General features: G+C 43.1%; 1 protein-coding gene across 10 annotated transcripts in view; it reads left to right on the forward strand.

Annotated features, from left to right (window-relative positions):
- Positions 1-25,645, forward strand: part of CYRIB (CYFIP related Rac1 interactor B) — a 95,122-nt gene that overhangs the window by 33,183 nt on the left and 36,294 nt on the right. For 6 of the 10 annotated variants that reach the window (XM_083822266.1, XM_083822267.1, XM_083822263.1 and 3 more), the window contains exon 2: positions 17,539-17,618. The exons of the other annotated variants lie outside the window; for them this stretch is intronic. The gene's annotated coding sequence lies outside the window, so the exon portion shown is untranslated. The remainder of the gene's footprint in view (positions 1-17,538; positions 17,619-25,645) is intronic. 10 annotated transcript variants of the gene reach the window in all.

Raw genomic sequence — 25,645 nt, forward strand, 5'->3', positions numbered from 1 at the left:
ATTTGATGGAAGCAGAGACGGGAGGAGCACAGGTGGGGAGAGGGGCTTCTGTCCACGTGCACCATCGTCGGCTTTTTCTGCTTGATTGTAGCGAATCTGCATGGACCTCAGGAAATGGCTGACCTAGTTTCTTGGCTGGTAAATTAATAGACACGTCTGCTTTCTGTAGAATCTGATCGCAGACTGAACTGATGTTTAAAATGATTGACAATCTTGGAACGTAGAGATAGGATACTGACCTTATCTAGGCTTTGATGGGAAGGCACTTGAGAGGTGATGTGATAAAGGGATATGAAATAAATAACATGGCGCAGGGTGACAAGGAATGAGTAACTTCGTCATGGTGCGTGAAACTGACATCCAGTTAGCAGGCGTAATAGGTGCAAAATAAATCAAATCGGGCTCTTTTCTTCTCTCCACACAGTAATGTAACTGTGGCACTTGCTGTGACACTTGTGTTTATAACTTTAGTTTAAAAAAAAAACACTTGTGTACTTGTTCTCATAGCAGTACTGAAAATCAGTGTATTTGAAGGTAGTGGTAGTGCTGGTTGTGAGATTGATTGTGAGATATTTTTATGCCGAAGAATAGCGTGGGAGGGAAGCCAGTCTTATCCTGGTACAGTGCACTGGATGTGAAATCTGGGGCCTTGAGAGCTGCTTCGGAAGTCATCCTAGATCAGGACCTGAGTGTCTTCCCTGTGGCAGTCTCCTTCTTAGTAAAGATGCCAAGGGACTGTTCATTTTTCACCATCTTGTGTGGAAGGTGACTTTGTAAAGCTGTCTATGTGTGGGGGTGTGTATCCATATAAAATATGTGTGTTTATTTTCCCCAGATCGCTTTCATCCATGTACTAGTTAGCATCTCTTGCTCTGCAAATCCAGCCTCTGTGTGGAATTAGGCTTGTCTTTTTGGTGCTGTGTCCAGCAGGAGAAGCTCAGGTTAACCTGCTGAATGAGAACAAACCAAGTTCTCCCTCCCCTTGCCCCTGGGGGAGCAGGGGCAGGAGGAATGGAGCTGCCGATTAACAGCTCCAGCAGCTTTCCAACAGAGCTGCTCCTAACGTTATTCAGTGTTAAACAGTCTTGTTTAAATATGCGGAATTGTAAAATTCCACGCTAGAGATAATGCTTGGCGTGTTGGGCGGTTACTTCTCAGTGCCGGTACTCTGGTTTCCTTCCCTTTAGGCGACTGCCCTAGAAGTGGGTTGTTGATACTCTCTGCGTGAAACTGGAATTTTTTTACTGCTTGAAGATGGGACTTTTCTGCTAGCAGGTGTGCTTCAGATGTATTTTGTCACTGTGATTACTGTTGGTACTCAAATGCTGTGTGTAAACTGCCTTTTTGCAGCTATTTTGGTGGCTTCACGTTTCCCTGAAGTTAAAAGCCTTACGGAGCTTCGTGTGCCTCTCCAGCAGTGAGTGACGGGGTGGGAAAAAGTATTTTCAGATATTTCTCCTGTCTGGTGATTTGAGTTTGCATCATTTTAGTTGTTCACAGCCTGGATTGCGTGTTTCCATCTGGTTTTGTTAAGGACGAGTAGGTCATCAGAATGGAAAGAACAGCTTAGAGGAACATGGTACAGGCTAACTTTTGGACTCGCGTATTGTAGTCACCAGCGCATCCCCAAGTCTCCTTAACATCGGTAAGGGAGGAGCAGTTTCACCATCACACAGTTAGTTGAGCATGCTTATGCAGCTCAGTCGAAATAACCTAACCTTTCTCCAGCTCAAGTCTTTGGGTGGTTTGTCCTACCCTGAAGGTCATCGAAAGACGGTCAATAACACGTTAGGGAGGAAAGCCAGCAGAAGCTAATTCTGCTGCTCATTTTCTGGGCTGCTGGTCCAGGCAGCCTTGGAAACTGCAGCCATACGTGGTGCAGGTGGTTAGTGGGATGTCCCAAAGACCCAAGGTTTGGGTGACTTGCATTTTGTGTCAATACATGAGCCCTGCTGGGAAGTTAACTGCACACTTTCCGATTCAGATCCATTTTAAAATGATGCTGTGCTTCCAATCCTCTGAAATCTATTCCAAATGGGACTTGGTTCTGCTCTGTGGTGCTTCATTAAGATCTTGTTTTACTAACCTGTTGCCTCAAAGCAAACTTGAGATAAGCATTGGCCTCCCCAGGTAGTTCCGACAAACGGCGTTGTTTAAGCGTAATTGGGTAACTTGTCTTTGTAGTGGCTTCGTGTTCACACAGAAACCCACACCAAAACTCTAAGCTGTAGTTTAGTTTAACACTGGCAGGAATTGTGTGAGTACCTGAAGCAGTAATCTGTCTAAAGAAATACTTGTTTATGCCTTTTTTATATAATTTTGGTTGCTGACAGAGAGCTTTCTGTGTGTGTGTATAAAGATGAGCAGGGAAGGACTGCAGTCCCCGCTGTGCAGCAGGTTATTCTGCGAGCTGCTACGAAAATAACTGGCGTAGTGCTATAAATGGTGTCTGGTGAAATAGATTTTTACACATTCCAGCAATTTTTTTTTCTCATCTCTGATTTCTGTTTTCTTCCTGGTGTATCTCAGTTTTAAGTGTAGCCTTCTACAGTAACATCTAAACAAGCAACGTGTAATGAGTGCTATCTCATGAGAGTGGACAGGATTTTTCTTCCCATGATGTAGCTGGAAGTTACGTTAACTAGAAGGCCGAGGCTCCGTTCTGTGGAAGATAGGCCAGGAGGTGTTTAAATAAATAAAATCACTGTTTGGGGGTAAATCTCTGCTCTGGAAACTTGGAAGATAAACCAACCTCACTGCATAAGCGATCCCGGTGGTAGAGCTGGGCTTGCTAACTTCAGCTTACTCAGGCAGCCTCGCTGCAGTGTCTGAAGGAGAAGTCAAAGGGGAGTCCTCGTTTAATCCTGGGAGGAATTGCGTTGAGTAAGTACACAAAGCAAAACGGAGGTCTCTTCAAGATACGTCACGGTAGCGTGTTGAGTAACCTTAAAAATAACAGGAGGGTGATGAAAAGCGCAGCTTTGACTCTAAGCTGCTAACAAGAAAGCTGAGATTATGTTTAATGGTTAGATGGAGGGAAGCTGTAAGTGTATACAGATTTTAAGTCCTGCAAGAGGGCTTGACAGGCCCAGCTCCTTGAACAAACTGTCGTAACGCGGGAGTTGATGAAAGCTTGACTCCAGGAAAAAAAAAAAAGAAAAAAAAGAAAAAAAGGCTACAGCCAACACCGTGAGTTCAGCTGTTTTGTTGGATCCAGCTACAATCCCCTTCTTATTTATGGCACGGCTCTGTGTTCCTGGTGTAACAACTGCCCCCCAGTTTTCATCATGTTGTCTCTTTAATTTCCTGCTGTTCCTTGCAGCTAACCTCCTGTGTTCTGCAGCAGCAAAGGCCGTGATCCACTCTCCCCCTGGGAGATAATGAGGACGGGTGAGAAAGTGGCTAATATTACCTCCTGCCACCACCGCTATCTACTTGCTCTTTCTGAGCTTAAATAATTTTTTAGCAGTTCTTCTCAAGGTTGTAGTTCGTTATGTTAATTTTCAACATCAGATGTTTTTAGGTCTGCGTATCTCAAGGCTTTTCTTCTGACAGTGTCAGACTTGTGTAGAGGCAACTAATTCTTACTGGTCCAGTTTGGATAGACTGACAAATTTCTTACGGGAGACTTAAGGGGGTTATGTCTAGAGCTGTCCTAGGCAATTCCAGCATCCTTCTTGTTTTTAATTTAAAAAAAAAAAAAGGTCATTCTGGCCAACTGATCTTTTTGTTGTGGGGAGGGGAAATGGGCAGTTTTGGGTCTGATAACAGAGCTTTAAGCTAGGAACCACTTAAGGTCTTGCAATTACCTTTTAAAGTCTGTCCTCCTGTCAGAGCTGTGAAGGCAAATGGTTTTTATAAAAGCTGGGAAATGAATCTAATCCTGTGATCATTGTCACGAGCAGCTCTGCTGCCAGTGTGACTTCAGGAGTAAGGGGGGACCGACTACTTGGGGCCTTGGTGCCGCCTTTGAATTCTGCGCATTTGCACCAAGTTCTTGTTTGTCTGCTTTCTGATACTGGTTTTGTGTGCGCTTTGGGAGACTAAAGCTATAAGGAGGTACTTTTCTGTATTTCTTTGAGTATAGCTACAGGCAGTGTGATTTAACCGATGCTCTGAAACCAGAAGCAGGTTCACCTCGACTGAAGGAGCAGATACTAGGGCTTAACTTCCCCTTTCAGTCAAATAACAGCAGCAAGCTAAAAAAAAAGCCAGCCTGCACTTACTGTATCGCGATCCAGCTGTGTAACTGTATGTTTTAAATGGTTCCCAGTCTGAGGATTTATAAGAGCAAAGCTGGGAGCTGCAGGTGCCTCCTCCTCCTCCTCACCTAGCACCTCAGGTAGGTTTCAGGCTGACTTCATGTGTCTTTTAACTAATTTGCCCATGAAACCCTGGTCAAGGCCTCGATATCAAGTGTGAAACTTCGGTAGGCTGAGATTTCTCCAACAACTGTGTTATTTTGGCCTGGTTGCTTTTCCTCAAATAATCCTGGGACAGGTTTTTGTTTGTTTTGGTGGTGTGCTGTGTGTTTTTTAGTTCTTCTAACTAAAGCCAGCCCTGTGGCTTGGGTTTCTTGGCAGCTTGACTTGTGCCCACTGATTTCCAAGTGACAGGAGTGGAAATGACTGAGTTTCGTTGACTTTGTTACTGGCAGAGAGCGTTAGTTAGTGTGCATCGGGAACTGCTTGCCCTCTGCCTTCACAAGTGGAAAAAAGAAATGTGTGGACAGGTTTCGGTTTCTCGCAGTTACACTGGTGTTGACTTCAGTCTCTTGGAGCATTTGTTTTGTAAATGGGGAGAAGTAGACTTGGTTAGGATTTTGGAAAGCACAAATAGTCTTGAAGATCAGTTACTTCACAAGCACTCATTTTTTCCTTAAAATACCCACTCAGGTGTTTTAAAGAGTAAGCAGGGCAGAAATAAGTTTTTATTCTTTAACACAGGGCTGAAAGCTACACATTTGCGTGCTGGGATCGGTGTTTATGATAGTGTCTTTGAACTGTTGCAACACTGGTGAATGCCTTAGTGATGAATATTTCTGATAACAATGCCTGTGCATCAGAGGAGCCTGTTAAAGGTAACCGTGGAGCTTGATGACAGCTGAAATTTGCTCTTGACAGCTTCAAAATCGTGAACAATGACAAATAATATCACTTAAAACCATTGCTAACTCTTAAGCTTTCAAAACATTTTATTTAAAAAAAAAAAAAAGCACAACCTTCGGGGGAGCTCCTGAGTTGTGATGAAGCGCAGCGATAAATTCAGATAAAAGCACCGAGCTGGTGTCCTCTCTCGTCCAACGTGTTCCCGTGACACCTCATGGGAGCTCCTGCCGCAGCCGAGTGAAATTTGGAGTAACGTCTGTGTAAGGGCAGAGTTGTTCTGCGTGTTGTTGGTTCTGTTTTCATTGGAAACATCTAAAAATAAGATGCACTTTTAAAAAAATCATTCACTTACCAGGACACACAACTTGGCTTTAATGTATTAATGTTGATAGCTTGAAATATTCAGTTTAAACTGGGAATTTAGCAGTTCTGTTTCTTGTGGTGTGCGTGAGTGTGACAGCGCCTTTGTGGGAGTCCAGGGTGCTCTAAGTACTGTGACCCCAGGCTGAAAACCTTTTCCAACAACAGCAGCATTCAGAAAGGGTGGAACAGATCGGGTGTATCCATCCGGACGTCTGTCTGTTGTCTTGTTATGCACCTCTCTGGACTTCAGTACACTTTTTTGCTTTGGGTGTCTCTCGAACTTCTGTCTTGCTCTGTGTAAAGATGAGTTAATCCTACTCGAGGTTGGCTGCTGAGCACTGAATCCTTTTGCCGTTCACCTGCTCTTACCAGAGACCCCAAAGGGAGTTTTCTGCCTTTGGCTTTACAGAGTGTGGGCTTACAAGAGTAGAAAGAGTTGGAGTTGGAAAAGGTTGAGCCGCTCCTTGTGGTAGTAGCTTTAATGGCTGGTAGAGGAGTTATTCCAGAAACCATCATTGCAGGTGTTGCACTAGCTCAGCCCTACCCCAAAGTGCCTTTTTGGAGCGGTGATCCTTGGGGTAAGTTGGTGTTGAAGCAGCTCGTTGGTGTTACGGGCAGAGTGGCCAATGGCAGACCCTAAATGTCTGTAAAACGCTGTTTGTATCTGTGAAATTTCTTATGGTAATCAAAACTTTAAGTGTGTGTGTACAGGGGTTTATGGTGATACAGAAATTGCTTCCTACTGTCCGCTGCTTTGTGAGGGTGTAGAGGGGCAGAGGCAGTGGACGAGGCTTGAGAAACTGCCTTACAAGTACCGGCTCTTCTCACACGCGGTGTGACTTAGCTCTCTTTGATGGCCTTCCCCTTTGGTGCTGTTTGCCAGTATCGGTAGGATGCGACGCACCGAGGGCAACTCTCTGTACCTTAGGTTACCCCTTTGGAAGCCACCTGTGGGAATGGTGCACTTCGTTTGCCGGTTTCGAGGTCGGCAAACCGCAGCTGCTAATGGCTTCTGCCATCTTTCAGGATCTCGGCATGGACCCGGGGTGAGAGAGACCACCCTTTGGAGCGAGCCTCCCTTCCCTACCTAGTTTTTGACTGCCCATAGTCTCGAGAAAACCTGGCCACGTTTTTAGGAACTGCTTGGTAACTTGTGTTCCTGCTCGTGCTCTCAGCTGCCATAAGCGCGGTGTCTGCCATCTGGGACAGGGCTCGGCCCATGGGGCTGACCGAGAGCCTGCCAAGAGGCTGGTGGCCCTGTTCCAGGGAGGCAGGAAAGGACAGAGGTGGTGGATCCTGTTAATGGCTTCAGTCTAGCTCAGCATTTTCACTGAGACCACAAGCTTATCTCCAAACGTAAGGCTTGCCTAGGGAGCAATTTATTTATATATCGTATTGCTAATACACTTAGTAGAACACAAACTATACTTTTACAGTCGTTTTTTATCTTAGTATGTTATCCTCATAAGTTTAATGTTTTTTAATGAATACTTTCTAATATTTTAAGACACTCCTCTAATAATCCAAAAACAACCAGTGTTGCAGTTTGACCTGGATGAAGCTTTTTTCTCCATGTATGTCATATTTGACATGCATTCTTCACTTTTCAGATTATGTTTATTTGTAATCTCTGCGAAAGGATGACTTGATCAGCAATTTGGGATGTCTTGCATTATTTTATTTTATTTTTTTTAATTCAAAGTAGTACTAGTAAAGGATCTTTTGGGTAGAATATTCATAAGTCAAAGCAAAGTTATTGTTATGTCCAGGATTAGAGTAGACTGTCTCAAATAGTTAACTTTTCACTGTCTGTAAGACATGAGAAGGTTAAGCTCTCAGCAGTAAAACAATTTCCATTATTTTTCAGTTGAGGCCCAAAAGTTTAACATGAATGTTTTTGCCAGATAGAATTGCAGTCTGATTTTTGGAGCTGCCCTGCGTCAGCAGCTTGTGTTCCTGATGTGAAGCAGTGGGGAGATCTGAGTTACCCTGCGTGCTTGGCATCGTGTGCCCTTAGGGACTGCCTGGAAGGCTCTAGGCAGCCTCCGCTACGCTTATCTCTTTCCAGATTCACCCAATTTTACCTTTGCCATCTCTTCCTGTAGCAGAGTTCAAAGACGGCATGCTTGGCTCAGGTCCTGTGATGCTTGGTGGTGTGCGTGCAGCCTCGCTGCAGGTAACAGGCACGGCAGTGTTAATTACCTGAAAGCAAACCGGGAGTCTGCACTAAAATCTGGGATTGAATGCGTGTCACTGCAGTGCTAGATGGAGTTTCTGTAGCTAAATGCCTCCTCATGTAAGATAAGAGCAAGATGAATAATTATCTGTGAAACCCCTCTATTTTCTCTGCAGTTACACATTGACTGAAGCATGTCCAAGTGAAAAGCTTTCATTCTTTCAGACCTGGTAGATCTTGCTCAAATTTGTAATACTATTTTTGCTGATATTTGTATTTTTAAGCAAATAACCGAATTTCCACAAAAATACGTGAGATACAGGCGCAGAAGGCCAACATCCACTTCTGTATTTTGATGATAAGACGCTGAATACAGTTAATATTTATGGTTTTTAAAGGCTTAGTAACACCACACTCATTTTTATTGAAAGACTGAGGAAAACTACTAAAAGCCCCTTGATTGGCCAAGTGGTTTTGCATCGCTCTTGTAAACTCAGCTTGCTTGTTCTAGTTTCTCTCTGATGCTCACGACAGTGCCGTAATGCTAAAGTAATTTTCTAGTGTAGTCACAGTGACAAGCATATCTTTATTAATGGGATTTATAGTTATGTAAGTCTCGCTTCCTCGGTCTTGTTTTTGTCGTGTTCCAGTACTCGGAGATTGCTGGCAAACGTCTGCGGTGTTTGGAAAGTTCCTGCTGTAGGAAGCTCTGCTAGAGGAGCACCAATAAATCATCCGGTTCTTTGGCAGTGCCTTTGCCACATGAGATGTCCCTGATAAATTGCATAAGTTCATGAATGGCAATGCAAATAATTCCATAGTAGGTAATGTTTGTTCTAGCCCATGCTAGGCGTGACAGGCCTTAAGCTAAATCCCATCTCTCATGAAAGTTAACTATCTTCACTTACTATGAAGCTCCTTTAAAACAGATGATACGGAAGACTTTTGAAGGAAAATCTTGAAGGAATCTGAAGGCAAGGAGACTTTAATCAATCCTGCTGTAGCAGATGACTTCTCTGAGTGCTTTACACTGCGTGTGTAGCCCTTTCCTGCCAGCAGCCAGACACGTATGTTGTGTGCAGTTGATCAGTGCAGCTGTACCACATCCAACACGCCCTGTAGGCACTGAATCATAGTCCTTGCGCAGCTCTGTAGGCACTGAATCACAGTCCTGGAGCAGGTGAGCACTACAGCACCACACGGTGGACCCAGCTTCTTCCTAGAAGGCATGCATCTGCGGTGCGTGCACGCACACTTTGTTCGTCCGTCCTGCCAAGCTGGAGCTTGCTTCCAGGCTCCTGTTACACAGTGCAGGTAACACTCCTCCAGATGCCGCGTTTCGGAAGAGTTCGCGAGTCTCTGCCTCTGTTTGACTGAGCACGGGGCTCCTACATAGTGCTGCTGCCCGTCCTCCGGCCGCAGAGGTGGCTGAGGGCCCTGCTGGCTGCTCAGGAGGGAGCAGCCGGGAGCGTGCTCCACCTGTAGAGCAACTCGCTTGTCACATGGCTTTAAGGCTCTTTGCAAATGAAGTCCCTGATGTAAATTTGGAGGCTGCAGAAGGCAGGCGCTTCAATTTCAAATCTAGTTAGACTTTATTAATACCATTTATTCCTGTTATTCTATTACTCTTGAAATCCATGGTCCTAGAACTTAGTCTCAATGACTGCAGATGGGTACAGGGCTCGTGCTGATGATACTTCTGTTACATGTGCTTTCATCCACTCTGACTTATTGGTAAGTAGATGAAGTGAAGCTGTAATGTGTGGCTCTTGCTGCACTTTAGTTATGTGCAGCAACTTAACATCCATAAGCACTTGTACTGGGTGTGACTCTACAATGTGAGTTTCATCTCATACAGGGCCTTTCGTTCACGTGTGTATTTAATGTCAGGTTTTTGGCTGCATTTCTCTGTGAAAAACTGTACCCCAGAAGCTGTTAATCTTGAAACAAGTATTTCTAGCCTTGTAGTAGCAAAAATGCTTTGCAGTCTAACCAGTCTGTAAATAAAAGTAAATTTTTTTCTACTTGTGTGCAGTTTGAGAATAGTTTGATTTGGAAGGGATGAGCTGATTCCCTTGTCCTAGCTTCTATAACGTGTATGTGACCATTTGAATATTGATGTTTCACTTGAGCAGGAAAATATGACAATTGTTGTTAAATGCTACCTTTGTCACCCCAACTACGAAGCAATTTAGAAAAAATGTAGAGCTTCTGTATTGACTTAGTCTGTAATAGGCATTGAATGCATGGTGCAGAGCCTCTGGAGATGATGGCCTTTCCAACTGTGTTGTCAACAAAGATCTTGTACTGTAGATACAGACCGAAGTGTTGGGAGGATGTGGGAGTGTAAGAATGGCTTAAAGTTCATCAGATTTCCTGTGCAGAAATAGGAGTCCAGTTGCCTCTAATGACTCTGGTGAGAAGCGGATGTAAGAGCTGAGGCAGCCTGCAAACAGCCCTCTGAGGGTGAGACTTCCTACTCGAGGTCTGAAGCACTGCAGTATCCGAGAGAACAAAAAGGTAAATATTTGGACCCTAAAAAGATCGTTCAGGCCATCCAAGCGAAGAGTTCAGGCTACTTAAACATGAGATTAAGTTAGGCCTTGTAAACAAGGCCAAGAGCTTGAAGTAATACCTGTAGACCAGATAACAAGCTTGTCTAAATCCAGCTGATTAGGAAACAGGAAAAAAAGGCTGTATTGACCAGATACCTAGATCAAGGGCTTCATACACCTTCCCTCTTCCCTGCTACCTGGTTTCAGTAGTAAGAGCATTTAAATTGCACCTAATGCAAAAGAAGCAGGCTCTTCTGCATAGCTGGGAAACCAGCCTCTGATCTGTGTGGGGAGTTCGGTGCCTGTGTGAGCCAGGCTGGTGCCTGTCTCGGCGGGAGCTGGGGCACTTTGCAAATAGAGGTTTAAGGGGTGGGTCTAGGGAAGGCTCAGCACAGTACGCCCTGGTGAGAAGGTATTTTTATGGCATGGGAAATTCCTCAGTTCTAATCTTTGCTCACACTAGGTCTTTGTCCAGTGGAGAACCGAAGCTGTTCTTGGAGCCTGGATGTGCAACTGCTATCCTCTTGCTATGAGCCTTGCTTAGGAAGAGTTCTTGTAGGTTGTTTATCTTTAACCATTAGAGTCAATGCCAGTTGTGCTGGTCTGCTGGTTTGTGTCACACAGACCTTCCTTTATTCCACCTCTGTAAAGAGTAGACAAACTAGGACTGGTCCTGTGTTCATCCTGTGGATTAATTCCTAGTTTTAACAATATATTTTGTTCAGTCTGATGGCCAGGTGTAGTATAATTAAGGAGAAAACATTACTTGAGATCCAAGATCAAAAAAACATGATGCCTGTGCTTCAGGATGATGAAATTTTCAAAGTTCTCTCTCTTCCTATATTCTCTTCCGTGCCTTGTAAAAGGAGCATCCTCTCACCAGTAGCAGAAAGGATTGCTCCTACTTGAGTCCCTGTAACTGTGGGCCTGCCATTTTCATACTGCTCTGAAAACCTGTTTAGTAACTAAGTTGGGGAATGCTTCATCTGTGTCCTGCCTGCTCACCTCAGAGGAGCTGAGCTGTTCTGTAAGGAGTAACTATTTTAAAGGGGAACTGAATAAAATGCTGGTTATAGTTGTGTTTTTGTTTTTTCTCAAGTCGTGCCTCAGATATGTTCTGACTGCCCATAGTTAAATGCTCTACCTCATGTTTGAATATTCAAATGATTCCTATCAGTATGGCTGTACTTCCAGTTCCACATTTCTTTTAAATAGAGAAATACGCTCGTTGTATGGTTAAATGAGATCTGTAGTTAGCGGTTTCGGTTTTATGTTAAATGTAAGATCTGTGTTGTTTCTGCTGCTGCATTTATGGTAAATGTAGGCACAGGTTCCTGAGCTCCAACAAGTTGAGTGAATTCAGGCTGGAAGAAAAAAGGTCTGATGGTAGCCAAAGTTGCTGAAATGTGAACAAGCTCTCCTGGGTCTTGAGCTGTTCCCCATGGAATAGCTCATAGTGGTGTCCTTTTTTATGTTTGCCTTGAGTGTTTTTTAATAAAGCTGGTAAGGGTAGTGTTCTTCTCAGATTCAGACCCTCTGTAATACTTCAAGTTTTTCTGAGAAACTTTTTTTTAAAGGATGGTTGCTAAGCCATGCAACTGTGAGCTCAGAATGTCAAGCCCAGTGTTTGAAAGCTGAGATGCGGCACTGAAAGGAGAAAAGCACTTACTCCAAAGTCATAGAAAGGATTTCCAACTGTAATTCACAGAGGAAAGCTGGTCAGTGTTTTGTTTGGTAAATTACACTTCAGTTAATGCATTGTCTTGGACTGATAGTACTTTAAACCCACGCCAAACGCTTGCTGTGGGGACAAGGAAAGGTTATATGTGAGTGCTTTCTGTCTCCACCTCTGCAACTCTTAATTTAAGTGACTGATCCTCTTTAGACACAAAATTAACTTCTGGTACGTGAATGTTTCAGTGCCTTCCCACTCAAACACACAAAGAATATCATCAAATATTTAAGTCCGGTAAATAAAGAAAATTAGCAGTTGAAAATGGTCAGAGCACCTCTCGAGTGCTATGGAGCTATGAGGAAGCTGAGCTGGACCGTGTTTTGGAAACAACTCGTTTAATCTTTGTTATGCATTGGAGCGTCATCATTATTAACTGTGTGATTTACAGCTGAAGCTCAGACTATTGAGTTGTAGTATTGCTTCTTTTGATCTTAAACAGCTTCATTACTCTCCTGAAAATAAAGAAATGAGAACTTACTTTTTCAGCTGTGTAGAAGGAAACTACTGGGGATATGTTAATAGCTCTCTGACCAGCAATTCCTCAAGTCACAGAGCAGTTTCTTCTTCCAACTGGAAATTGAAGTTTTGGCACTGTAAGTTGGCAAGGAAAAAATAACTTTGCATCGTTTTGGTGAGTGATGGAAGTTTTCAACCAAGTTTTGTTTTCTGTGGAAACTACCTATATGAATTCTAGCATTTATTGGTTTTCCTGCTTTTATAGGGGACTGGATGTGTTGTTTTTTGGATCTTTTTTTCATGGCTGCCATACTATGAAGAGTAGTCTGTCAGAAACTCTGCAGGGGTTATTTTGACTGCCCAGTTTGCGTGCTGTCTTATGGCTGGCAACAGAACTCCTTATAAACTACCAGAAGCCTTCTGACAGTTATCTTTAAGGATCTTTATAGGGATTTTTTAACCCGTCTTTCTATACTGAGCCTTTCAGATATGCATTAACCTGCTGAAGGGTTGTTGTCACTCGCAGTCTGTTGTGATCCACGTTGGGGAGGGTGCATCGCCTCCAATCCCTGTTGCTGTCTCTTCTACTTTGTGTTTTGGGCTAAGCAAAGTCGAGCACAGATAATGATGTGTCTAACACGTGATTTTAAATGTGGTACATGTCTCTGCAACAGTGTTGGGTATACAGGTTGATGCTAGGCGGAGTTATTTGTGGAATCCTAGAATAGCTTGGGTTGGAAGGGACCTTAAAGCCCGTCTGGTTCCAACCTCCCTGCCACGGGCAGGGACACTTCTCACCAGACCAGGTTGCCCAAAGCCCCATCCAGCCTGGCCTTGAACACTGTTAGGTATGGGGCATCCACAGCTTCTCTGGGCAGGCTGTGCCAGTGCCTCACTGCCCTCAGAGTAAAGAATTTTCTCCTTTATATCTAATCCAAACCTACCCTCTTTTAGTTTAAAGCCATCCACCCTTGTCCTATCACTGCACCCCCTGACAGAGAGTCCCTCCCCAGCTTTCCTGTAGGCCCCTTTAGGCACTGGCAGGCTGCTATAAAGTCTCCCCGGAGCCTTCTCTTCTCCAGGCTGAACGACCCCAGATCCCTCAGTCCCTCTTCATAGGAGAGGTGCTCCAGACCCGTGATCATCCTTGTGGCCCTCCTCTGGACTCATTCTAATGTGTCTGTGTCCTTCTTGTGCTGGGGGCTCCAGAGCTGAGCACAGGGCTCCAGGTGGGGTCTCACGAGAGCAGAGCAGAGGGGGATGATCACCTCCCTCCCCTGTTGGCCACTGTTGATGCAGCCCAGGACACGGTTGGCCTTCTGGGCTGCAAGCACACATTACCGGCTCATGTTGAGGTTCTCATCAACCCTCAGGCCCTTCTCCTCAGGGCTGCTCTTGATATTCCTATACATAGGAGCTAGACAGAGCTTTTAGTTTGAATTATTTGCCATGTCAAGTTGTTTGAAAACCCACAGAAATGTAAATTTTTGCCTGCTAAGTTACAGATCACGGAGGAAATGGCAGCTCGGGCTGCCGCAGGCCTCACCTTGGTGGTGTCTCTGTGAGGTGAGCGTCCAGGCGGAGCCAGGCAGAGGACTGGAGCTCGGGCTGTTGGGTTGGCAGTTGCTGGTTCGTGCTGAGTTAAAGGAAACACTTTGACTTCAGTTTCCCTTCAGGCCATCCCTGTTACCTGCTGTGAGGATGTGGGCCCAGCTCTGACACAGGGCGTGCTTGGCCTGTGAGCGGGCTCTTGCTTTAATGCTGGCAAAGCCTGAAAAACCTCTTGAGATAACTTCAACCCCCTGACTAGAAACTGCTGTATCTGACAATAAGGGCTGTTTTGCCACAATATTTCAGCAAACTTTCTAGCATGGAGTACTCTGAATTATTATTTTTTCAGTAAAATGCATTACCTCCTGTTACTGGCTTTACTATTTTCTCCGGCTGATGCAGCCTGTAATGTCAGCGTGTTCTTCTTGTAGCTCACATGAGGACAACACGTGGAGGCTTGGGAAGTGTTGGCTGAGGTTGTGCCTGTTGAAACACATATGCCAGAGCAAAACAAACACTGTGTGACTCACAGAAGACTTTTTGCACCTTTATGGTTAATAGTTTTCTTCAGCATGAGTTTTGTATGGAGAGCAAGATTTAATGGGGCACTGTGCTGGGGAGCTGAATTCCACCTTCCCCTTCAGTGACAAAACTAATGAGGTAAGGGCTGGTCACCTAAATGAATAGGTGTAAATGAATAGGTGTAATGGCTGCTGAAGTGAACGGGTGAGGTCTCTGTAATTTACCAGAAACAAGTAGGTTTATTGTCTGCTTCCTTCTTTTGGACTCGTCCTTACAAAGCCATGCCAGCGCAGTATGCGGAGGTCAAGCAAGGATGTTTTCTGAGAACGAGCGTATTCTTCTGTTGTTTACCAGCTATTCTAATTAGCCTGTCAAAGAAACAGTGTTAATTTGCTTCACAGACGTCTATTGAAGTAAAGAAAATTATTTTTTGAATAAATACTGACTGAAAACTTAAGAGCTAAGCTGGCAGCTGCTTAATTCTTCAGTGTTGTCATTTGTATCGCAGGTTACAAGCTCTTGACAGATTTTATCAATGGAAACAGATTATCTAGACCATATAAAAGGATACAAAGGGTACTTACTTTGAAAGCGTGATTTTTTTATTATTATTTATTTCATTTTTTTCCCAAATTTCTGTAGGGACCAACAGTGTCTTTCCTCAATAGTTCCTTGTGTTGTACCAGGCTTAATTCTTTGCTCAGCACCAGCAGATCACAGAGTTCCTCTGAGAGTGGATGTTTCCATGATTTCTCTGCTCCCCTGTACCCGTTACTCTTGTGCTACGTTGACTTATCCCATCTGGAATTGCCCTGGAGCTGTAACTCCTGGCACTTCTTCCCTTTCTTGCTGAAGGGCCAGCACGCAGGAATGGGGTGCCAGGGGGAAGCTGCAGCATGGGCAGTGCTGAGCAGGGAGAGAGCAGTGCTGGGATAGCACGGGGCAGGAGGGTCTCCGTGCTGGGTTAGATACAGCTTTCAGTAAGACAAAATTCTGCGTGCTACTTAACGTAATTAAGGTTTGAAGGCATAAAACTGGCGGTGAGTTGGTCCAGTGGAAGTGTAACCCAAGTTTTCTGTTTAATGAAATCATCAGTCATGCTTGAAAAAAAATCTATTCTCTGGTACTGAATAGGAAGCTTTTTCTACTGCAGCGTAGCAGGATAGAAGGATCCAAGTATTTGAGCGTTGAAGGAAATTACGCGTGTTGCAATTGCATAAGTGGTCACAACCACGAGGACTTTCAAATCCAGTTGTCAGGGCTGAAGACAGCGATCGTGCTGCTCTGCTCAGCGATGTACTGAGCTACGTGTAAGTGTAAGACCCTACGGCTTCCATCAGGGAGTTTTAACTGAATTGTCAGGAGTTGTTAACTTCATATAGCTCCTTGGCAGGAGGAGCCATGCCTGAAATACGGTAGGAGAACAATTGTTGAAACAAAGCCTATGTTTTAACAAAACGAGTAAGGTGTCATGGATGTTTCTTGGATTTCTGGAGGTTTCTTGGATTTATGATTCCTCAGGAGAAAAAATCAGTACTTCATACAACAGTGCTGGGAGGGGGGGGGGCAGTTGATAATTGGCCAGGTACTGCTTACTGTATGTGCACACAAACTAGCAAAACTTACCATTGATTAACATTGCTTTTCTTGTTTTTACTTCTGGAATATCTGTAGCAAAAGACTTTGTTTCAGTGTGACTGCAAACAGAATAAATTTATTTCATTTATCAGTTATATTTTGGATAATGACCCTTACTAATCTGCAGAGTCCTTGCCTTCTCCTCTTCTTCTAGCACTGCTGTTTGGGTTTCAGGATTCTTTGGTGGGAAGGAGAGGAGGGAATAGGTGGTAACTTCTGATGATAGCTTTCAGATCCCCCAGCCCCAATACTGCAGAGCCCTTCCCTTTCCCTTTTTCCTTCCTGAGCAGGGACAAATCAGTAGTATTATGTTTTCTGATTAGAAATTTCACTGCGAAACAGCATACTTTCCTATTAAACGCTCGTTAATCAGGATTATCTAATGTAAAAGGAGCTGAAGTAGTACAAATTAACACTGAATATTTCATGTCTCTTCAGCTGGATCTGCAGATGTCATTAACGTGACAGGTATTTTATATTTCTGAAACAATCTCTAATATGAGATGCATTGCAGGATGGGGTTGACGTCTCTACTGAACAAAGAGAACAGTACTATAAAATGGGAGGATTGTTTTTTAAAAGAACCCTTGAGATGTGAAGTACCTGCGGGGTAGATTCTGGTACCAGGAGCAATGCCTGCAGTAGGAGCTCCAGTGGCTTTACTGGAGGCAGGTTAAGTTACACCACCCAACTATAGGTAAATTAGCTGAAATCCCTGAGAGATGATAAGCCTGCCAACCCCCCCATGGGACAGGTTTATGTAATACCATAACGCAAAGGATTAGTTTTGGCTAGTTCATCACCCAGTCACTGCACTAAAAAAGGTAGATGGTTGTTGTGTAAACCTTCTCCAAATAAACTGAAAGACACCTGGAGTGCTTGCGGTAGATCTCAATGGAACATTTCCATAGAAAATGTTGTTCTGTTGCACTATAAGAGTCTAAATTTCGAAACCAGAAAATTAATTTTGAAGCAGCAAACGTAAGTAATCTTAGTATGTTCAGAAAGGAGTAAGCTGTTATTGACCTCATCTGTCTTTAAATGATGAGAACTGTAGCAACAAAGCATTTTCCCCAGTATACACTATACATACATATATATATGCCACTGTACATAGAGACTTTCTTTTTTTCTGCTGCAACTGAATGTAACTTGGCTCCGTAGTGCTAAGATGTAATGCTCTATTTCTGATGCTTGTGATCATGGGTAGCTGATTGCCTTACTGACTTACTGAACAGTTTGTAAGGATGCCTCTTTATTTGCTTGTACTGTCAGTTCCATAAAATCACAAGTGTTTTATGTTTTATTTGGATTCCTAAAGCACGCTGGCTCCTTGGCACCGCAGGTTTAACACCAATTTACCACTGGCGCTGGCTGATGTAATTGAAATGCTGTGTATTGTTTCATTTTAATGGAATTCTTCTGTTTGTTCAGATTCTGAAGAGAAGCTGCTGCATCGGTAATCTGAGGAAGGGGAGTTCTCTGTTAAGACTGCAAGAAGATACTACCAACTGGTAAACACTTCCTTAGGTGTCTTTGCTTGCTGAGTGTTTCTTTGTTTTCTCTAGTATTTTAGGTCAAAGAGTGCAAATTATTTTGATCTATTGAAAGCCAAAAGTAGTCTATGCAATAACTTATTGTGCTTAACTGTAGCTCACCAGACAAAAGGCACAGTATTGGTCAATAGCATGTGGGGATTTAAATAGAATACGGAGTGATTAAATTCTTCCCTACCGAGCGAGAAAAAAGACTAACCTTCTTTCTGTAGTGGAATTTTGAGCGTTGTCTATTTGCATTTTCCAGTAAGACTAATACAATGTGCCTGTGCCTCTTACTATACAAAGGCTATTTACTTGAAGTGTAACTGAACAGTGAAACTTCAGATCTGATGCTTCAGAGCCTGGAGGGAGAGAAAAAGGGAAACTTAAAAGAAATCTGTTTTAGAAGTTGAACATGGCTAAGCATGCTAATTGAAATTTCCAGGTGCTTTGGAAGATGTTATTAGTGTGCTTTTAATTATTCTAAGGGTGTTCAATGAGACATAATTTTCACTGAAAATAGTACATGATAATATAATTAAGGATGTATCATAATTCACAGGCATTTATAATCACGTGTAGGTTGCCAGTAGGTTCAGAACGGTAAAAAGATCATCAGGGAAGAGCTACAATCTCTTACTGGCAGCTTACCAACCCAGTTCAGGGGTTGAGCTACTTTGTTCCAAGCCAGTCAAAAGGAAACGTGAGAATTTAGGCCATCTGAATGTGACTTGACATAGCTAAGTCCTGTGTGCATCCATAGGTGGTGCCAGATTAACAACTCACTTCTCAAATACTCAGTGTCGTAAATAAAATAGCAGTCTTCAGTAAGGAGGGGAAGCATCCGGAGAGATGTAAACTAAGCATGCAGTTTTCCTTTGTGACTATCCCTTACTATATACCTTCTATAAAACTTGAATCCTATGCTTCTGTTACTGCTACGGGGCTGAGTAACCCAGGAGACAGTTGTTAGCCCAGAACGGGATGAGCAGCTGGGTCCAAGGATAAACGCGAAAAGCAGCAGCAGCATCCTAGCCAGTAAGGAAACATTAAGCTTCAGTGACCCAAATATTTACAGATGCTTATTAAGCTTCCCATGCCAGTTAATTTACCGAAGTTTTATAAACAACTGGAGATAGAATAAAGTTGTGTTGTACAGCTCTTGCTAATAACCAGGGTTGACAGAGAATATTAAAACACTTTGTCCTGCTGCTCTGCCAAGCCTACAAGCCTTCAGAGCTGTGCTCTCATTAATATATGTGCATCTGTCAGAAATGACGTAGCGAAAACATTTGACTTCGTCTAGGCTTTTTTATATATAGCTTGCATGTAACAGCAATTTGTGAGCTATAATTTCAAGAGCTCTGGTGCTGAGCTCTGTAAAATAGCTCCGGATACTAAAATGCATATAAAACTTCTTCCCAGATGCCCAGTTTGAAAGTGCGTGCCCCTTCAGTTTACAGCAAAAAAAAGCCCTGTGGTTTGTAGTACGTCACAGTTTGAGGTACTTTACTGACATCAGTCTTGAACTGCATTGTAATTATCATTTTTAAGTATTGTAATCATTTTAAAGTATTGGATTATTCTGTTCATACATGATAGAACAAATGACGACGTATCTAAATTTGGGTGCACAGCTTGCCCTGGGCACAACTGAAAAGCTCGTTAGCCCAGCAGTGAGGGCAGTGCTGGAGGTCATCTGTGCATTTCCTTACTCAAGCTTCCCTTCCCAGCCCCCTAGCCCCATCTCTTGCCAAAAGAAGTTGAACAGGATGGCCGTGCTGAGTGAAACTGGGTAGCTCTAGGAGGGAGCTCTTTGTCTGCAACCGTGGTAAAATGTTTGTCTTCCTTCAGTATTTCCTTTAGGACCAAGCAGGGCTTTATTAGCTCACGGGTAGCGTTGCATAAACTTGATCTCACTGTTTCCAGCATGAGCTTTAAAGGCTGGGAAGACACCAGGTGAGAACCTGCTCAGCTGTAGCACATTGTAGAGCTCCCCGAGGTCTCCGTTTGGAGCTCCCAACTCTGGGAATACGCTGGAAAGAGAATGTGATCGCGAACACCGCATCGCTTGTGGCACAGCGTGTCCGCATCTTGGTACTGAGATCAAAATGTTTAGCCAGCTGGGTGCTAGTGTGGGGCAGGCCAGCCCAAACAGCTGTATGAGACGTGTGCCTCTCTTACCCAGATGTTGTTCTGAATAGTCTTCCTTTTGGCTGTGATGTTTCTGCAGTCTGTTATCACAGGCAGTGAAGGACACAACATTTTAGTGTTTGCCCTGTTTTTCATGTAGTAGCTTTTCTTTTTCATTATGTTACCTTGTATAGGATTGTTTTTTCATAGCATCAGTCATTCAGAAAAGATCTTGCTAACTATCTCCTGTTTTTGAGTATAATCTCTGATAATTATTCATTCTTATTCTATAGCTGCTTCTCTCATCCGCAGCTTGAACTTGTGTGCGTGCTTGAAGATCTAAAAATCTTTCCATGTAACTTAAAATGGTTCCCCTGTAAAATGATGGTGGGGAGGTGTCTTAGGCAAACTGATTAGCATGTTGTGGAGTCTGTTCCAGCACTCATGCTGCACTGTGTGGGGATTAACAGGTTTTGCATTTTGTGCTAATTTTAATAAGCATGAAAACACCTTTGGTATAATGTTTGCAGAGTGGGAACAAAAGCATCCATGTCACTTCGTTATTAATTTTGGGAACTCTTTGTTGTGGCTTGTACAGCTTGTACAAGGGTAGCGTTTCTCTGGCTGACACAACTTTAAATGTTCTGCTTCCTTGTGGGCAGAATCCTTAAAATTTCTTCAGTAATTATTTCAGTCTCTTAGTGCAGATCCCTTGGTATCTGCCAGACTTGAACAGAACAGGAGGGTTTGTTCCTAGCTGTCCCCATACCTGCATGCCTGCAGAAGTTTAGTAATGACGGATCTCATCCAGAAGAGAGATTTTGTTGAGCGAGGCCATATTGCATGTGTTACAGACTTCTGTATGGCTTTGACTGCCTGGGAAGTTTATTTAAAAGTTAAATGTGCCTCAAGAGATATAAAGCAAGGTTCTGTTCTGTTTTGCTCGATGCTAAATGTTTCCTCTATTAAACAAGGAAATAGGTGTTAAAAAACCTGCAGCTTTTAACGTGCGCTCTCAGAAGGAGGTTTTTCATTTGGGAAGCCTTATGTAGCGAGTATAGAAAGGAATGAAGTTCCAAATGCTTGAGTAATGCAAAAAGCTTTCACTGCAGAGCCTACCAGATAGCAACTGTAGGATATTGGGAAACCACCAGGATAAAAGAATAATCCATCACCATAAGGTCACATACTGTAAATACATAAAGAAAAACAAATGTCTTTCTGACAGCGGAAACCGCTTTTACTTCCCATTTGTGGCAAAAGTTAAAAACCATCTCGCTTTGATAGTGCTGCTCTAAATATATTGCTGCAGGTTTGCCTATAAATTCTCTTTGCAGTTGGGCAGAGCCTGAACTGATGTCACCTCTGTGATCGTGGGTTTGTTGAGATAGTTCTGAGAAAATGGAGCTTGAGTGCACACGCACACACACCTCTTGTGTTTTTGTCACTCTCTAGAAAAGATTTTGGTAGAAATCCTGATGGTTTTATTCATTTTTTTATCAGCGTGCCTTTATTTTGTATTAATGCTGGTATCTGAGGCAAGAAAGAGGAATAGCTGGCAGTTTTTAGGTCGAACTGAGCCATCTCCTATTTGCTGGATTTTGTCTTGGGGCTTGTTTAATATGGCTGATTGCAATAGCATGGGAATAGATGAAAGGCTTATAATCTTCTGTGCAGTCCTGGTTTGAAAGCTGAATTTTGCATTCATTGCTGATACGTACTTAGTCTGCCTGTGCCGATGCAATGTAACGTGGTATGTTTTCTCCCACAGTGGACATACAGTTACTTGAAACCTTGAATGAAGATGGCAGTAACCTGCAAGTGATCAGTGACAGGTTTTTCTGGACTGTGATCAAGTGGAATCCAATGCAGAGCTGTTCCAAAATGCTCTTGCTTTACATGCAGTAGTCATGCTGCAACACAGTAGAGTAAGTTGAAAAAGAAGTGAGGTTTTCAGTCTGATTTAATGGCTCGCGTAGCACGCTCTGTGCTCTGCTCGAGACTTGAGCCATGCCGTTTTGTTTATGAAGGTGAAGCTGCTATTTTTCTTCACCTGTAAATAATTGCTCAGGACAACATGAACTGTTTAGTTCTGTTTGTTCAATGAACCTTCAAATCAAAGACATTAATTTAAGGGTTGTTTTGACTTTTCAAAAAGTCACTTTTAAACAGACCTGCAAAATATGTAAACTTTTTTCACTAGAGCGGCATTTGGCCTGAGAAGCTGTGCTTGTTGAGACAGGTGATTGAGATTTCACATTACATTTTATATGGTCTGTTCTAGGAGGTTGATGTCAGATGTTGCTTATTTCACTTCCTGGCTTACAGAAGGACTCTTACATGCTTGTCAAAGGAAACTTCTAATTTTTGTGTTTTTTTTAAAAAACTCTGTAGGGAGCTGGACCACTAACATGTAGCCCCATCAAATCTGGTTCATGCCCAGCTTACTGCTTGGCCGCAGCTGCAGTTTTATTATTTTTGCCTCCTTTTATCTCATTTTGGAAGTAATTTTGGAGGTTACTGAGCAGAAATATTGTGCAGGTGTTGAGACTCAGTATCACTAAATTACAGTGCAGCAATTAAGATTTTGTTTTACAGCTTCTATTCTCTTCCCCGTCTGTTGGACAAAGCTGTTAAATGCACATGAAGGTCCCTAGGAGCTAGACCCAGACTCTGGTATTTACACACTCTGTCTGTATTACGGAATTTTTGAGCATGCTTTCATCTGAAATGTTTCTGAATAAACATTTAGGTCGCAGGTTAAAATAACTTGGTTAGGTTCTTCCTTTCTGGGCACAGAGTGATACGATTGCTTTGAGTTTTCTCACTTATTATTTTTTGCTAGCATGCGATCGCCCATGTTTCTCTCTGCATTAGAGTAATTGTGATCTTTGATTAGTGGAATATTACTGTTCAGCTGATGTGAAAAGCTTCCTTTATTTAATTTGAGCTGGAATGGTTATCACTGCTCTTTCTGGATGGGTGACAGGGTAGAGGTGAAGGCACTGCTAGGCAGGTGGGAGGTGGTTTGGGGACTCCCGGCGCTGTGGGACGGCTCCTCTGGCTGCAGGGCATCTGCTCTGATGGCTCCCAGCACAACTGACTGCTGACCCAAGCCTCTGCCGTGGAGCCAGACTCCTGCACGGCGTTGCTCCTGGCTTGTGCATGAGTAACTGCTGCGAATGAGCTGCTGCCGAGAGCTGCTTAGTCGGGAAGTATAGGGATCTTCGGGAGGAGGTAAAAAAAAAAAAAAAAAAAAGGCAAACTGCTTAGTATCCCCTTGAGTCTGAGAGAAGCATGTGGCATGAATTACTGCTGCTAGTTTCAGTCAGAATGACTTCTCAAGCTCTTTAAAAGCTAGCGTGTCTTCTCTGAAATCTGGAATACCTGAATCCGTTGCACCTGAGAGCATAGATGCTGCTGTGGTGCTAGCCTAAGCTGCTTCGGTCTGGGTTCACCCTGCAGTTCTACCTGGTGGGGCACTAGCGGGGGCTTCAGTTCTCGTTTTCTAGTACTGTTGAGGATTATGGTTAAAATTCACCAAAAAAAAATAAAGCAACAGTGAAGATCTTTTGGGTGGTTGGTTGTTCTGTTCTCTCTTCGGTTCCCTTTCATGGCAGAAGTTCCCGTTTGTTGATAGGGCCTGGTGTAATCCTGAGGAAAGTGGTTTACCCTGAGTGTGGAAATGTAGATTGTAAGAAATAAGGGCTCTTCTGTGTACGTGTTGCTGAAGGGGGCACGGGGCTTGGGATTGCTTGGAGCCGATAACATACTCCTAATAATGGTGAATGGGAAAGCCCTCTTGACCTTTTCTTGTCTTAATGTTTTCCTTATGCAAGTGGGTGAGTATTGATGCAAGCTTCCTGGGACAGGGTACGGCTTTGTTTCTGTTACTCGCGTCTTAGTGAGTCACAGCTCTCTTCAACTGTCGTGTTCCCCCCAAAAAATTGCATCATTTACAGGGCTCAGATAAAGAGCTGTTGAATCACTTGGCTGGCGTTCAGGAACACTTCACAAAGGGGTGTTAACGGTATAACTTCAAAGGAAGCATTAATAGCAGAAAAATAGCAAGGTTAAGTAGTCATAGGGAAGTTAAACACGCAATAGACAGACAGCTAACAGCAATATCACTTGACGTTGTGAAGGTATTCAGTATCTGTGCCTAGCATAGGAATGCTTAAACACTTTTTGAGGAGGGAAAACCTGAATGCTAGGTAGCTGTTCAAAATTCCGCTTGTGTAACATACGTGGTACTGAATTACTTGAGGACTTAGGCTTATGAAAGTTCAGAAGAAATACAGGACACAGTGTGCTACCAGAAACAGCAAGTTCAGTTGTTTGTGTAATTGACTATTAGACACAGGACTTGCTGCAGTAATTCTTGCAGGCTTTCTTCCCCTTCTCCCTTTTCTTTTTTTTTTTTTTTTTTTTTGCAGTAAAGCATGAGGGTGCTTAGCCTGAAATATAACAGTTGATATTCCCCGGCCCTGTGCCCTGCCCCAAATCCAATCTCTGTTTTCCTGAAAGTCCTTACTTGTCTTCTCATTACCTAACGTGTAATAATTCTTGCTTGCTTGGAGAAATCAAAAGGATTATTTGGAACTTAACTCTTTGATTTGGTGCGAAGAATCCTTTGTACTTGGACTTCAACTTGCAGCTTTTTTTCTATAAAAATCTCTGACAAGATACAAAAGCTAGGCTTATGATGGTTTGTTTTACTGTTACTGCTAAGCCAAAGTAATGTTTTTATGTGGAAAACGTCGTTGTAAGTGGATGAAATGCAAAATTTGATGCTGTGTATTAGTCTTGTCTGAATATCCTCTTATGCCATACAAGCTTGTGAATCATCTGTTTTTGCCACCTTTTTGGTTGGAAGGGTTTATGTATACAACCCTGTCCCCTTCCTGTGCATCATCTCAACTTCCGTGAGATATTTTCTTCAAAGCAAACCTGACAGCTATTTGCCACACTACTTTGAGGGCCAGGACTTTGGGCTAAGCATTAGGGAAACTGAAACGGTGCTTTGTGGACCTCTCTTGGACCATGCTGAATAATTAACTTCCAGCTGAGCACACGGACCTGAGGATGCCCGCAGCTGTCTGGATGACAAGCGTGAAGAGCTGAATGCTAATACCGCTGTATAGCATAGCAGTTATCTTGGCATAAATGAATTTTCCTCTGGGACTAAAGGACAAAAAGCATAGCATGTGCTTTTAGTAGGTGTCTAGCACAGGTCCAGAGCTAACAAGCAAGCTTTCGTATCAGATCACCATTTCTATCACAAAATTACAGGCTCAAAACAGGTTTGAGTAATGTGGGATCCTGTAAGGCAGTATTGAGAAATGATGTAGGATTGGGAAAAGCTTAGTATAACGCAGAGACTGTAAAGATCCGACTTAGCTTTAGAGGGATGATTGAAAATGAACAGAGAAGAAAGATGGGAGCTGGTGCTTTCTACAGCCAGAGGTTAGAAAGGTAGTTTTACAGCAGGCAACCACTGGATTTGCTTTGTTGTAAGAACTGAGATAACTAGCTATAGACGGCCTCTGCAGAGACTTAATGTGTGATTCCTGTGCAGATTTAGCAGTCTTCTTTTAGCACCACTAATGTCAACGTTAGAGCTCACGTCCACCTAGGACTGAATCTGGGCTCATCTGCAGAAACCTTGAAATTTTTTAAAACACAATCTTAGTGATGATTTATTTTTATAGCTTAGCCATCAGTTGCTGTTACTGAAGTAAAAAATCAAGTTTTATTACTAGATGTTTCTTAACGTTCGTTCTTTATTACCCACAGCACGTGGGATGTATTTGACTTGTGGTTCTCTGTTGGACTGGGCTTGTTTTTGTGTTTTTTTTGAACGTGTATTT

Source organism: Anser anser, assembly GCF_964211835.1.
Source record: "Anser anser genome assembly, chromosome: 2".
NCBI classification, from domain to species: domain Eukaryota; kingdom Metazoa; phylum Chordata; class Aves; order Anseriformes; family Anatidae; genus Anser; species Anser anser.